At 37.1% G+C, this 12,500-nt stretch overlaps 1 protein-coding gene across 4 annotated transcripts in view; it reads right to left on the minus strand.

Moving 5' to 3' along the window:
* Positions 1-12,500, minus strand: part of LOC135200277 (uncharacterized) — a 320,362-nt gene that overhangs the window by 237,879 nt on the left and 69,983 nt on the right. The gene's annotated exons all lie outside the window — the stretch shown is intronic.

Consider the following 12,500-nt stretch of genomic DNA (forward strand, 5'->3'; position numbering starts at 1 on the left):
GATAGAACAATTTACTTCTGAAATGAAGACGTAGTAATGATAGACGCGTTGAGCAGTGAAATCACTCACACTAATAAATACATCAAAGCAAAGTATGTCATGAGGGGGTTAAAAACGTGCGCATACCCTCGCCGGGGGGGTGGGGGTGCTGATTTTCGTACAGAGATTTAAAGTCTCAACCATACGCGAGGGTAGGAAGAATGGAGAGGAGTCAATTGCAGTGACGAATAAAGATGGAATCAAAGAACTGAAACGGAACAGATTGAAAACATAACAAGAGGGGGAAGGGGGACGCTTATATCAACCAGGAGGATCGCTTTAATCCCTCACTCGAAGGAGTTCTGAATGCAAACGAGATTTATTGAAAGCAAACATCTTTCAATTCAGGAAATGGGTTGCTTTGGGGTGGTCCCCAGACCGTCTCATGGGCAATAAACGTCGAATTAGATTTGACGAGAGAGAGAGAGAGAGAATAAGAGAGAGAGGGGGAGGAGGGACGGGAGGGATGGGGATGAGGAGTTAGCGAGAAGTGGTATGTTGAGGGACGGGAAACGAACACGGTGGGCCAGAGCGAGAGAGAGAGAGAGAATAAGATGCAATTGTGAGGGAAATTATGTCAAGAACCCGAACGGGAATGGATGAGCGAAATGGTAACGTATGGTAGAAATGTAATTAAAGATTCCAACGAATGAATTACCAGATATCATCCAAAATTGCATACCGACGGATCCACCCGTTCATTTGAACTTTCTTGATTCAGATTATGACACTGGCCCTGTAATTTAGACCAAAATACCGTGAGTTGTCTTTCAGGAGAACGTCCAGTATTTACTATAGAAAATTTTCTTCCTTCTATCTTTCTGTCTATACACAAACGAGATTTATTAAAGCAAACATCTTTCAATTTGGGCAATGCCCGGACAATAAATGACGAATTAGAATTGACGGAAGTGGAGAGAGAGAGAGAGAGAGAGAGAAGAGAGAGAGAGAGAGAGAGAATGTGATTGTGATTACGTATATGCAATGAATGACTTATAAAAGAAACCATCCAAAATTATGTACAGGAGGCTAGAACCGTTTATTTGTATTTTCTTGATACAGATGTGAAACAGGCCGAGATCCCTTGAGTTGCTGCACATTTAAAGAATGTACAATACTTATTAAAGAAAAATCTCGTTCTTTTAACAATCTATTTACACACGCACACGCGCACACACACATACACAACCACACACAAACACACACACACACACATATATATATATATATATATATATATATATATATATATATATTATATAATATATATATATTATATATATATATATATATATATATATATATATATATATAGATCTATATATATGTGTGTGTGTTTCTGTAAATATTAACTCTTTGTGCGTTTGTACATGTATGTATATATATGAAACTGTGTGTGCGTGTGTAAATATATTGTAAAAAGAACGAGAAATTCTTTAATAAATTTCGGACATTCTTTAAATGTGCAGCAATTCAAGGGAACAACTTGGCTACAGATACAGTGCCAGTTTCACGTCTGTATCAAGAAGATTCAAATAAACAGTTGGAGCCTCCTGTATACAATTTTGGATGGTTTCTTGTAAGTCATTCATTGTATATAATCACAATCTCTCACTCTCTCTCTCTCTCTCTCTCTCTCTCTCTCTCTCTCTCTCTCTCTCTCTCTCCACTTCCGTCAAATTTAATTCGTCATTTATTGCCCGGGCGACGGACTGGGGACCAACCCAAACAACGCATTGCCCAAATTGAAAGATGTTTGCTTTCAATAAATCTCGTTTGCATTCGGAACTCCTTCGAGTGAGGGATTAAAGTGATCCATCTGGCTGATGTATGGAGTCCCCCTTTCCAACCCCCCCCCTCCCCCTCCCCCCCCACCCCCCCCCAACCCCGCCCCCTCTGTTATCGTTTCAATCGGTTCCGTTTCAGTTCTTTTATTCGATATTCATACATCTCTGCAATTGAGTCATCTCCAGTTTTCTTACTCGTGTGTTTGGGTGTAATTTTTAAAAGCTGGATGGAACTGCGCTGGAGGGTTGCAGTGTGATTTTGCGCGCGCTCGCGATCGTTTTCAACCTCCTTCTGAAATAGCGCACTAAGGGCGATTTTGTGTTTTCATTAGTGCGTGTTTTTACCCCATTTTGGAAATAAGTGATGTTTATTGGTCGGCAAGTCTTTCCTTTACTGCATCTCCATTTCAGAACCTCGTATGGGGTTAGTGCTGTCAGTGCTCATCACGGGGTGCACTGTAGGCATTACTAAAGTTTTTTTTGGCAGCGTCTCTTCAGTCCCTAGCTGGAACCCCTTTCATTCTTTTTATTGGACCTCCAGTCACATCTTTCTTCCATCTTGCCATCCAGGCTCTTGTAACAATTATTTCATAATGCAACTGAGAGGTTTTCCTCCAGTCACACCTTTCAAACCTATCCACCCCCTATTTCCTTTCCAGCGCTGAATGACCTCATAGGCTCCAGTGCTTTTCCTTTGGCCTAAACTCTTCTATTCCTTTCCATTCCATTCCATTTCAGAAGCAAAATTTTTCATCTCATATCACACAGCTTTTATAAACTTAGTGTGTGGAGGCCGATATTACAGACAAAAAAAAAAAAAAGTAAACAAAAAAGAATATCATCACAAGGGAAGGAAATTCTTTGACTGCAAAAGTCAAGAATCAAGTCTCTTTGTCACAGGTTTCGAAATCTCTCTCTCTCTCTCTCTCTCTCTCTCTCTCTCTGTTTTATGTTTCTTTTGCTTCATTCGATTGTCGAAGAGGGATTGTTTCGTCACATCAAAGTCCTACTGATATCTTTATCACTGATACCTCTCTCTCTCTCGCGCGCGCATTATTTTAATGTCTCGTTTACACAATTATTGCGTTTCTTAGATACCTATGATTTATTATGAGTAATTTTAATTTATGATTTCTCTCTCTCTCTCTCTCTCTCTCTCTCTCTCTCTCTCTCTCAGGAGTGTTTGTTTATTTTTTCATAGAGAATGAATGTATATTTTGTTCTAACCTTACTCACACCCACACACACACATACACGCATACACACACACGCGCGCGCGCGCACCTTCCCAAGCTATTATCCAACCCTCACCCACCTTGCCACCTGACGCCCCTAGATTAACGACAAATGTGCCCTAATTCCGAGTTATATTTGCAAGGCCATTACTCGCAAAAAGAGAAAATGAGAAAATTCCGATTTCAATTAACGGAGAACTTAAAAGGTCCTTTTTTTACAGAGAGGGTGTTATGAAGCTTATTTGCAAAGTTAAAACGAGAAACTAGAATCCCTCCACATCTGGAAATAAAGGGATAAAGATTATACAATACCTCGTAATATGATCGACCTGGATGCTGGAAATAACGCATTTTTGTATATGGTAAAGTGAAGTAAACCCATTTTCTTTAAGGTAGAAGAAAGCGAGCTGTTTGATGCAAGATAGATCATGAAGTCAGCTTTCTGGTAAAGGTGTCAAACATTTAGTGTAAGGTTTAAGATACAGAAAAGTTAACAATTTACGTAAGATACGAAAATCAAAACTGTCTCATTTCGTGTGCGGTAGAACAGAAATACTGCCACTTCGTGTAAGGCGAAATGAAAATAGTGCCTTTTCTTGTTAGACAGAACATGATAGAAACTTGATACTGTACTGGTGACTGCTGTATAAAACGGCAATTACACCATTTCATGCTAGTTAAGACCGTATAATGTGCCATTTCGTGTCAGTTAAACTCGAAATAGTTTTGTGTATGGTAAAACGGAATAGTGCCGTTTCACGCAAGGTAAAACCGAAATAGTCCCATTGCATGCAAAGTTAAACGGAAATAGTGCCATTTCGTGTACGGTAAGACAAAGTGAGCCAGTTCGCACACATTGTAATTAAAAAGAATATTTTATATAGGATAAAAAAGGGGGGGAGGCAGTGAGGCCATTCCAAGGAAAGTTAGGTAAATCAAAAAGAGAGCTATTTCTTTTGAGGAAAGAGAATTGTAGTGCAGCAATAATTCAGTGAAAAATAATTGCATGGATACGTGCGCGTTTAATTAATGCATTTTAAAATTCAGTCCCGAAAAGACACGCTAGTTTTACGTCACGAAAATTGCCGTAATTTTCAAGATGCTGAGTCAAAAATATCTCTGCTGGGAGATGGTTCAGACTAAGTGACGTGCGTTTGATGCATTCTCTTCTCTTTTGCTTATAGAGCCCGTAGGGTGGAAGTGCCGTCAGTGCACCTCACGTGGTTCACTGTTGGCATTACTAAAGGGTCTTTGCAGCGCCCCCTCGGCCCTCAGTTGCAACCTCTTCCATTCCTTTTTCTGTACCTCCGTTCATATTTTATTTCATAGTGCAGCTGCGAGGTTTTCCTCTTGTAACACCTTTCAAATCTTCTTACTGTCAGTATCCCTTTTAGCGTTGAATGACCCAGCGCTTTGTCTTTGGCCTAATTTGTATATATCCAGTGCTTATAGTTGCAGGAATTACCTCGGTTTTCAAGTGACTGGTCATGCATATTTTCCTAACCTGTACAGAAATATAATTGTATCTACGAAATGTATTGTAGTGTTTGTTTCAAAGTCAGTTGTTCTCTTAGAAAGTTTATTTCTGATTGTTAAGATCCTGGAAACAATTTTCTATTATATATTACTGAAATATCTCATTTTCAGGGGAAAAATTATTTTTTTAACAAATGTAATGATAAATTAATCCAACTCAACGTTTGCAGAGTTAAATGTTTCTTGCTATTTTTTGCCATCACGTCAAACACAATTTTAGGAATTAATTTGAAGAAATGTTCTGCGTAACGTTTGCAAATTAAACGTTTCTTTCATAGGTATTATTTTTATTTTCCGTAAGAGCAGACTTTTCCATTTAAAAGGTTTCATCTTTAAAATCAGAGAAGTCGAACGTTTGATTCTCATACACTTCAATAAAAGTATGCAAATATTTGGAGAGCGACAATTTCCCGCATATGTGAAGCGGAATTGAGGTCATCCTTTGGGGCTCAAAAAGATAACCCTCAACTGGGAAGGCTGAAAATATGAACAAAGACTTTGTAAAGGGAAAACGAGATTCGAGCCTCAGTTATAAAGTAATTTTAAATTATTTAGGACGTTCTCAAAGTCTACCTGATTACGAATAATCATCTCTTTCTACAAAATGTAATTGTAGTGTTTGTTTCAAAGTCACACTTTTGCGATTCAAGGACGTGCAATGCATAACTGCTGAAAGTTTGCTATTTACGACATCATTACGATGTAATTACGACCAAATCGCCAACAATCGCCATGATTCGTTACCGCGTCGCCAAGTTTAGCAACTTGCACCAAGTGATGGCGGATCTTTTTGACTTTGGAAAACATGTGGTCAGGTGACGCCAACTGTCATTTGTTGTCATGCTAGCGCGCAATACACAACACTTACGCAATGGTATAGCTAATTGTCGTAATTAGAATGCGCAAATTGTAACTCGCCAAAATAAGCCATTACGACTTGCGCACCCTTGAATCGCGAATGTGTGAAAAAGCCATAACCTTGCCTAATAGAAATGTGATTCTTGTGGTATAATGTACATTAATACATGCAGTAGATATTCTTATGTTGAGGTTGCGGTGCAGTCTCTAGTACAGTGGTTCTCAACCTGGGGGCGTGCGGGGGTGCCAGCAATTTCCAGGGGAGGCGCAAGCCCTAGGGAAAAATGAATAAAAAATTCTCTAATTATATTCGTTATTCTCTTAACAAAAGTGAGGAACTAATATTCAGAAGTTTATGGAAAAATGCAAAAGTGTCGCCTTATAACGTTACTTTCCTAGAGTCTACTACCTTAGTTAGGCTCGTTGGGCTGACAATGTTTTGTAATTATTGACCTCCCTACCTATCCCTCGTAACCCCTTCTTTTTCTCTTTTTTATTCAAGTCTGGGAGGGAACTTGACTCACATATTCAAGGGGGGCGTGGAAGAAAGGACCGACGCTTAGAGGGGGCGTGGTCATATAAAGGTTTAGAACCACTGCTCAAGCAGCATATCTCTATCAAGCATAGTAGTCTTTCACAGTCACGGCAGGCCTTCGTGGATTGCATCTGCTGCGTGACTGTGAAATTATCTGAGAGCTTAACCTTACAATACCTTACTTAACCGTACCAAAACCCAAATTAATTTCTACTTACTATTCTCAGACACGGCTTAACTAACGTAACCTATCAGACAGTGGCCGGGAATACGGTTCTGATCCGCATAACTTAAGGACTGGGTCCTTATGGTAATGATGATGGTAATAATAATGGTAATAACAATCCCTATAATTATACATGCGAGTGAGTGCAGTCTGAGCCATTTCGCTGGAGTATTTCCAGTTATAAAGCCACTAACAACAGAGAAAGAGAGAGGGGTTGGAAGGGGGGGGTGTTGTTAAGTAAAGAAAATGAGGTATAAGTAATCTGCGCCAAAGAATATCGACTGAGATTCATGGTAGTGAAAAATCCCTTAGTAAAATCGAGGAAAGAAAAAAAAATAAGGGAGGTTTCAAGTCTATATAACAAAGAATCGATTCCCATCTCTGAGAGTTCCACTCCTTATCATGATTTCCCTCGTTTTTATTTTTTATATTTGATATCGAATACTTTGTCTTGGTTATCGTGAAAAATGGCCCAATGATAAAAGCGATGGAACCTTTTGTTTCTGAATTGGATAAGATCAAGCTCCTATCAGCTCAGAATGACTCGTTCAGAAGGAAGTCACGAGCAAGGAAATGAAAACGCTCGTGTACGAGATGGTTGGAAGCACATGAACGCACGCACAACAAACGAACGCAAGTTCGTAACCCTAGCAAGCTATTCCATTAGCTACTCACATAAACAGCCATACATAAGTAGGAATGATTGGTGACCACTCATGTGCAGAGATGCACGAAGATAGAATGAAAAAATGAAACGGAACACATTGAAACGATAACAGAAGGCGGAAGAGGGTCGCACACATCAGCCAGAAGGATAACTGGATCCCTCACTCGAAAGAGTTCCGAATGCAAACGAGATTTATTAAAAGGAGACATCTTTCAATTTAGGCAATGGGTTGTTTGGGCTGCTCCCCAGATCATCACCCGGGCCAGTAAATAGACGAATTACATTTGACGGAAGTGTTGATCCTTACAGACCTTACAGACCTTACATCTTGTTCGGGTTGTTTCCCCAGGTCCCTAACAGTGTGGAGGCACCTCTAATGTCTACCAGAGAGTTGCTAGTACATCTTCCGGTATATTTTGCATCTTCCAATCTTGGATGGTCTGGGATGCACTTTAGATATTTGTCGAAGCTTATTCCTTAACAAACCATCTACGCTCACTCCTGATATATTCCTCAGATGAGCTGGCAACGCATTGAATAGACGCTGCATTATCGATGCTGGTGCGTAGTGGATTAATGTCCTGTGTGCTTTCCTTATTTTTCCTGGTATAGTTTTGGGCACTATTAATCTACCTCTGCTTGCTCTTTCTGATATTTTTAGTTCCATGATATTTTGTTCGCTATTCCTTCTATCTGTTTCCATGCCTGAATTATCATGTAGCGTTCTCTTCTCCTTTCTAGACTATATAATTTTAAGAATTGTAGTCTTTCCCAGTAGTCAAGGTCTTTAACTTCTTCTATTCTAGCTGTAAAGGACCTTTGTCACTCTCTATTTGTGCAATATCCTTTTGATAGTGTGGGTACCATATCATATTGCAATATTCAAGTGGACTACGAACATATGTTTTATAAAGCATAATCATGTGTTCAGCTTTTCTTGTTTTGAAGTGCCGTAACAACATTCCCTTTATTTTTGCTTTACATTTTGCCAACAGAGTTGCTATTTGATCATTGCATAACATGTTCCTATTCATACATCACACCAAGGTCTTTAACTGCTTCCTTATTTGTGATTGTCTCATTATTAGGTCCCTTATATGCATATAGCTTTCTTTCTCTGTCTCCATAATTTATTGATTCAAATTTATCAGAGTTAAATACCATCCTATTTACCTCTGCCCAATCATATACTACTTTGTTAAGGTCTCTTTGTAGAGCGTTCCTATCTTCATCAACAAGTAATTTCTCTACTTATTCTTGTGTTCATCTGCGAAACTACTCACTACGAATCTATGGTCTGTCTATGTCTTCAATCATAATAACAAAACAGTATTGCAGCTAACACCGTACCTTGCGGCACACCAGATATTACCTTGGCTTCATCCGATTTTGCTCGTCGTTTGCAATAACTATCTGTTTTCTGTGAGTAATAATTCTTTTAACCATCTTCCTACTTTATTCCACGATATTGTGTTTTTTTTCTAATTTCTTCGCTAATATATTATGGTCTACTTTATCAAAAGCTTTTGCAAAGTCTAAATAAACCACATCTGTTTCATTTTCCGCTTTTTCATATTTTTGAATATGTTCTCACGGTGGACTAACAGTTGGGTTTGTGTACTTTTTCCGGGTACGAAACCATGTTGTCCTTTATTAAACAAATTATTTTTTTATTAAATGTTTCATAATATTTTTCTTCATTACCCTTTCATACACTTTCATAATATGTGATGTTAGACTCACAGGCCTATAATTACTTGCCTCTAGTCTTGATCCACTTTTGAAAGTAGGGGTAATATATGCTAATTTGTGCTCTCATCATAAATCTTGCCTGTATCTACACTTTGTCTTAATAAATGCAAGTGCTTTTGTTTTGCGAATAGAAATGAACTACTTTCTTTAACAAAATAGCAGGAATTCCATCAGGCCCTGCAGCAGCTCCATTTTTAATTTCATTAATAGCCTGCACAATATCAGCTTCATTAATATCTATGTCAGCTAAATATTCACTATTTTCATCCCTTACTTCTATATCATTATCTTCATTATCTATTCTAGGGGTGAATTCTCTCTTATATCGTTCTGCCAGTATGTTGCAAAATTTTCCTTTTTTTTTTTCATTCGTTAATCTCCCTTCAATTCTTAGAGGGCCTATTTCTATTCTTCTTTTATTCATCTTCTTCGCATATGAGTATAATAGTTTGGGATTTTGCTTGATATTTAATAGGGTTTTTTCTTCCAAGTCCCGTTTTTCATTTTCTTTTGATTGTATAATCTTTTGTTCTGCATTTTCTATCTTACTTTTTAGTTCTATAACTTTCCATGCATTTTTTTTTTTTGCTAGACCTTTTTTCCACTTTCTGATTTTCTGGAACAAAGATCCTTCTGTCTCTTGGTATGCATGACTGATGTTTACTTCTTCTTCGGTATATATTTATCCACTATTTTCTCTAATATTTTATATAATATCTCCGTATTTACCTTTATGTCATCTTACTTACGAAAATATTATCCCGAATCTTTGTTTAATTCTTCTTCATTTATTTCTGACCATTTTATATTTTTACTGTAGAAGTTGTATTTTCCATATCCTTCCCACTTTTTCATTTCTTGCTTATCTCTGTTTTCACGTTGCTTTGGAATGGACTGTTAATTCTATGACATATGGTCTGAAATACTCGCATTATAAACTATTATTTCTTTAACATAATTCATCTCGTTCACAAATACTAGGTCTAAAGTATTTTCCTTTCTTGTTGGCAGGTGATTTATTTGTTGAATGTTGTATTCTAGTAGCATATCTAATAGCTTTTGCGAATTGCCTCTTATCTTCTGCACTACTATTACTCTCTTTTTTATATGTATAAGTACATCCACAATCTCCTATTCGTTCTTTCCAGTCTACGAAAGGAAGTTGAAGTCTCCAGATAGGAGAATAGTCCAGTCCTTGTGATTTCTACATATCATCCAATTTGGCTATTATTAAGTCAAACTCTTTAGTATTAGGAGGTCTATATATTACTATTTCATTAATTTTTCAGATTCAAATTCTAACCGCTATTAGTTCACATTCTGAGTTACTATATTTCTCATATATTTTTCCCCTTGTTTTTTGTCTTTCCCATATATTGCGGTTATTCCCCTTGATCCTATTTTTTTCTATCTGATCTATAAGTTTGAAACCCATTTTATTTGATCATCATTCCCAGTCTCTTGGGAATACCAGGTTTCACTATATTCATTATATCTATTTTCTTTTCAATTTGGGTTAGTTCTTCTAAGTACTCTATTTTTCTTTTTGAGTTACTCGTAACTAAACCCTGCGCATTCATCACTATGATGGTTTGCGTGTTTTCTCCTTCATTTAATATTGGTAATAATAAGGATTTTCCCATGTCTCTTTCCTGTTCTGGTATGTTGTTCTTTTTTTCATTTCCAGAAATTCTGACATTAAAAAATCCAACTTTTCCATAATATTTGTTCTTCCTTCATCATAATTATTCATTTTGTGTCTGAATCTGCAATTTCTCCATATCTGCAATATCCCCTTGCATAATAAAAAAACAGTTATTATCTCTTGAGTAGAATCTTGGAGCTGATGCATTGAAATTTTTTGCTGGCACCTCTGCATATCTCGTTGATGGCTTGCTTTTTTCTTTTACCTGATATTCTTCATTCCTCTCTTTATTTGTTTCTTTCTTATTTTGGATTTTGTTGCTTGATTGGTTATTTATTTGATTATTTTTCATGGCTACAGGGTGCATATATTTACATTTTTTGTCGAACTTACATCCTTTTCCTTCTTTTAGGTTTTTGCATATTTTTGGATGTAGATCTCTGCAATCATCCTCATATCCATCTAAGTATGCACATTTTACCATATATTTCATAGTTGTGACATACCTTATGATGAGAGAGAGAGAGAGAGAGAGAGAGAGAGAGAGAGAGAGAGAGAGAGAGAGAGACTGTAATAGTGTCAAAAGACAATTTGTCAAGGAATCAAACGGAAAGGGGTAAGTGAGATGGTGAAATATAAGAGTGAATTTTTAATCGAACAATTGTCTTGATGCTGAATTTACAATGTCACAGAATATTAGGCAAGAACCTGTAATGAAAGTATATCTACTAAATGATGCACTGTTTGGGAGAAAGAAAACGAATTTTATGTATATTCTTGTCCTAATTAGATTTAACCAAACTGCCACACACTTCATCAATATATTTTTCTTCTTCCGGAATTTTAACATCAACCAAATAATGATCACGTATACCTCCTGTCACTCCTCCTCTCACTTTACCTCCATCTCTTTGCTCTTCCATCTACTCCGCATACTTTTCCTCGCCATTTTATCTCTCCAAAAGACTCATATGAATATTCCTCTTTGGAAACCAATGTATTTTCAGCAGTGAATCCACCCCCATTCGGTCCCCTCCTCCCCGCCCCCTTTTCCAAACACATTTCCACAAGACTATTTGCGTTCGCATTTATTCAAGGAACTTCATTCCTGCCAACAATTCCATTTCTCTCTCTCTCTCTCTCTCTCTCTCTCTCTCTTACCTTATTTTCCTACCTTATTTTCCTGTTATGGCTGGCTGTAATGGAATCCCATGGGTACATATTGGTTAAGGTTGAGAGAGAGAGAGAGAGAGAGAGAGAGAGAGAGAGAGAGAGAGAGAGGACAAAAAAAGGGGGTGGGGTGGGGGAGGTTCAAACTGTAAGCCTTCCAAAGTCGATACGGCTGCAAGATCTGCAGGTGTGTAACACTTCCCACGGGAACACAGGTGGGTTTAACTCCTGGCGATTTATCAAGTAAAGGAATTCTGCAAATCATGCAGAACTTGGCAATATTGCAAGGCACACTCCGGAGTTATGGCCTCACGTTTTGGAGTTCATATTGGATGACGTTCTGCACTCTCTCTCTCTCTCTCTCTCTCTCTCTCTCTTCTCTCTTTCTGGTTCTCTCTCTCTCTCTCTCTCTCTCTCTCTCTCTCTCTTTCCACGATTGCAGAATTTATGAAGAGTAGTGAAGTTATATTTTCATGTCTAGGGATTAAAATAAAAACCCTAAGGTTACCAGTAATCTCTTTATTCAAATTTCACTATATCTTTATTGTGTTTTTTTATATTTGTATTATATTTATTATTCCATTACTATCAACGTCGTTATCATTATCATTATGATTGCATGAATACAAAAACTACTTTTCATCAATAAAAAAGAAATTATCTCCAGTCGATTGATGAAAAAAATGCTGATATCAATGAAATATTAAATATTCAAAATTATCATTCTGAAACGGTAAAAATAATATCTTGATTAGAAGATAACTCAATGCGATTGAGAAAAAAAATTTGTTTGCTCTCTTAAAGGAATTAAGAGATTGGGCTCATTCACTTTCTATCTGAGGATAAAATAAAGCTTTCATTTTAATTGGAAAGGAGAATTTTGCTGCCTGTGGGTTATAACAATTCAATATGAATTTTATTTGTTAAGTAAAGAGATATGCTTAAGGAAGAGTAATTCTCTACTTACATGTGATAAACAAGAAATATTTGTTTGATTGTTAACTTAGATGAATATATTATATATATATCATAGAAAATAGAGTATTACTA

The sequence above is a fragment of the Macrobrachium nipponense genome, chromosome 26, assembly GCF_015104395.2.
Source record: "Macrobrachium nipponense isolate FS-2020 chromosome 26, ASM1510439v2, whole genome shotgun sequence".
NCBI classification, from domain to species: domain Eukaryota; kingdom Metazoa; phylum Arthropoda; class Malacostraca; order Decapoda; family Palaemonidae; genus Macrobrachium; species Macrobrachium nipponense.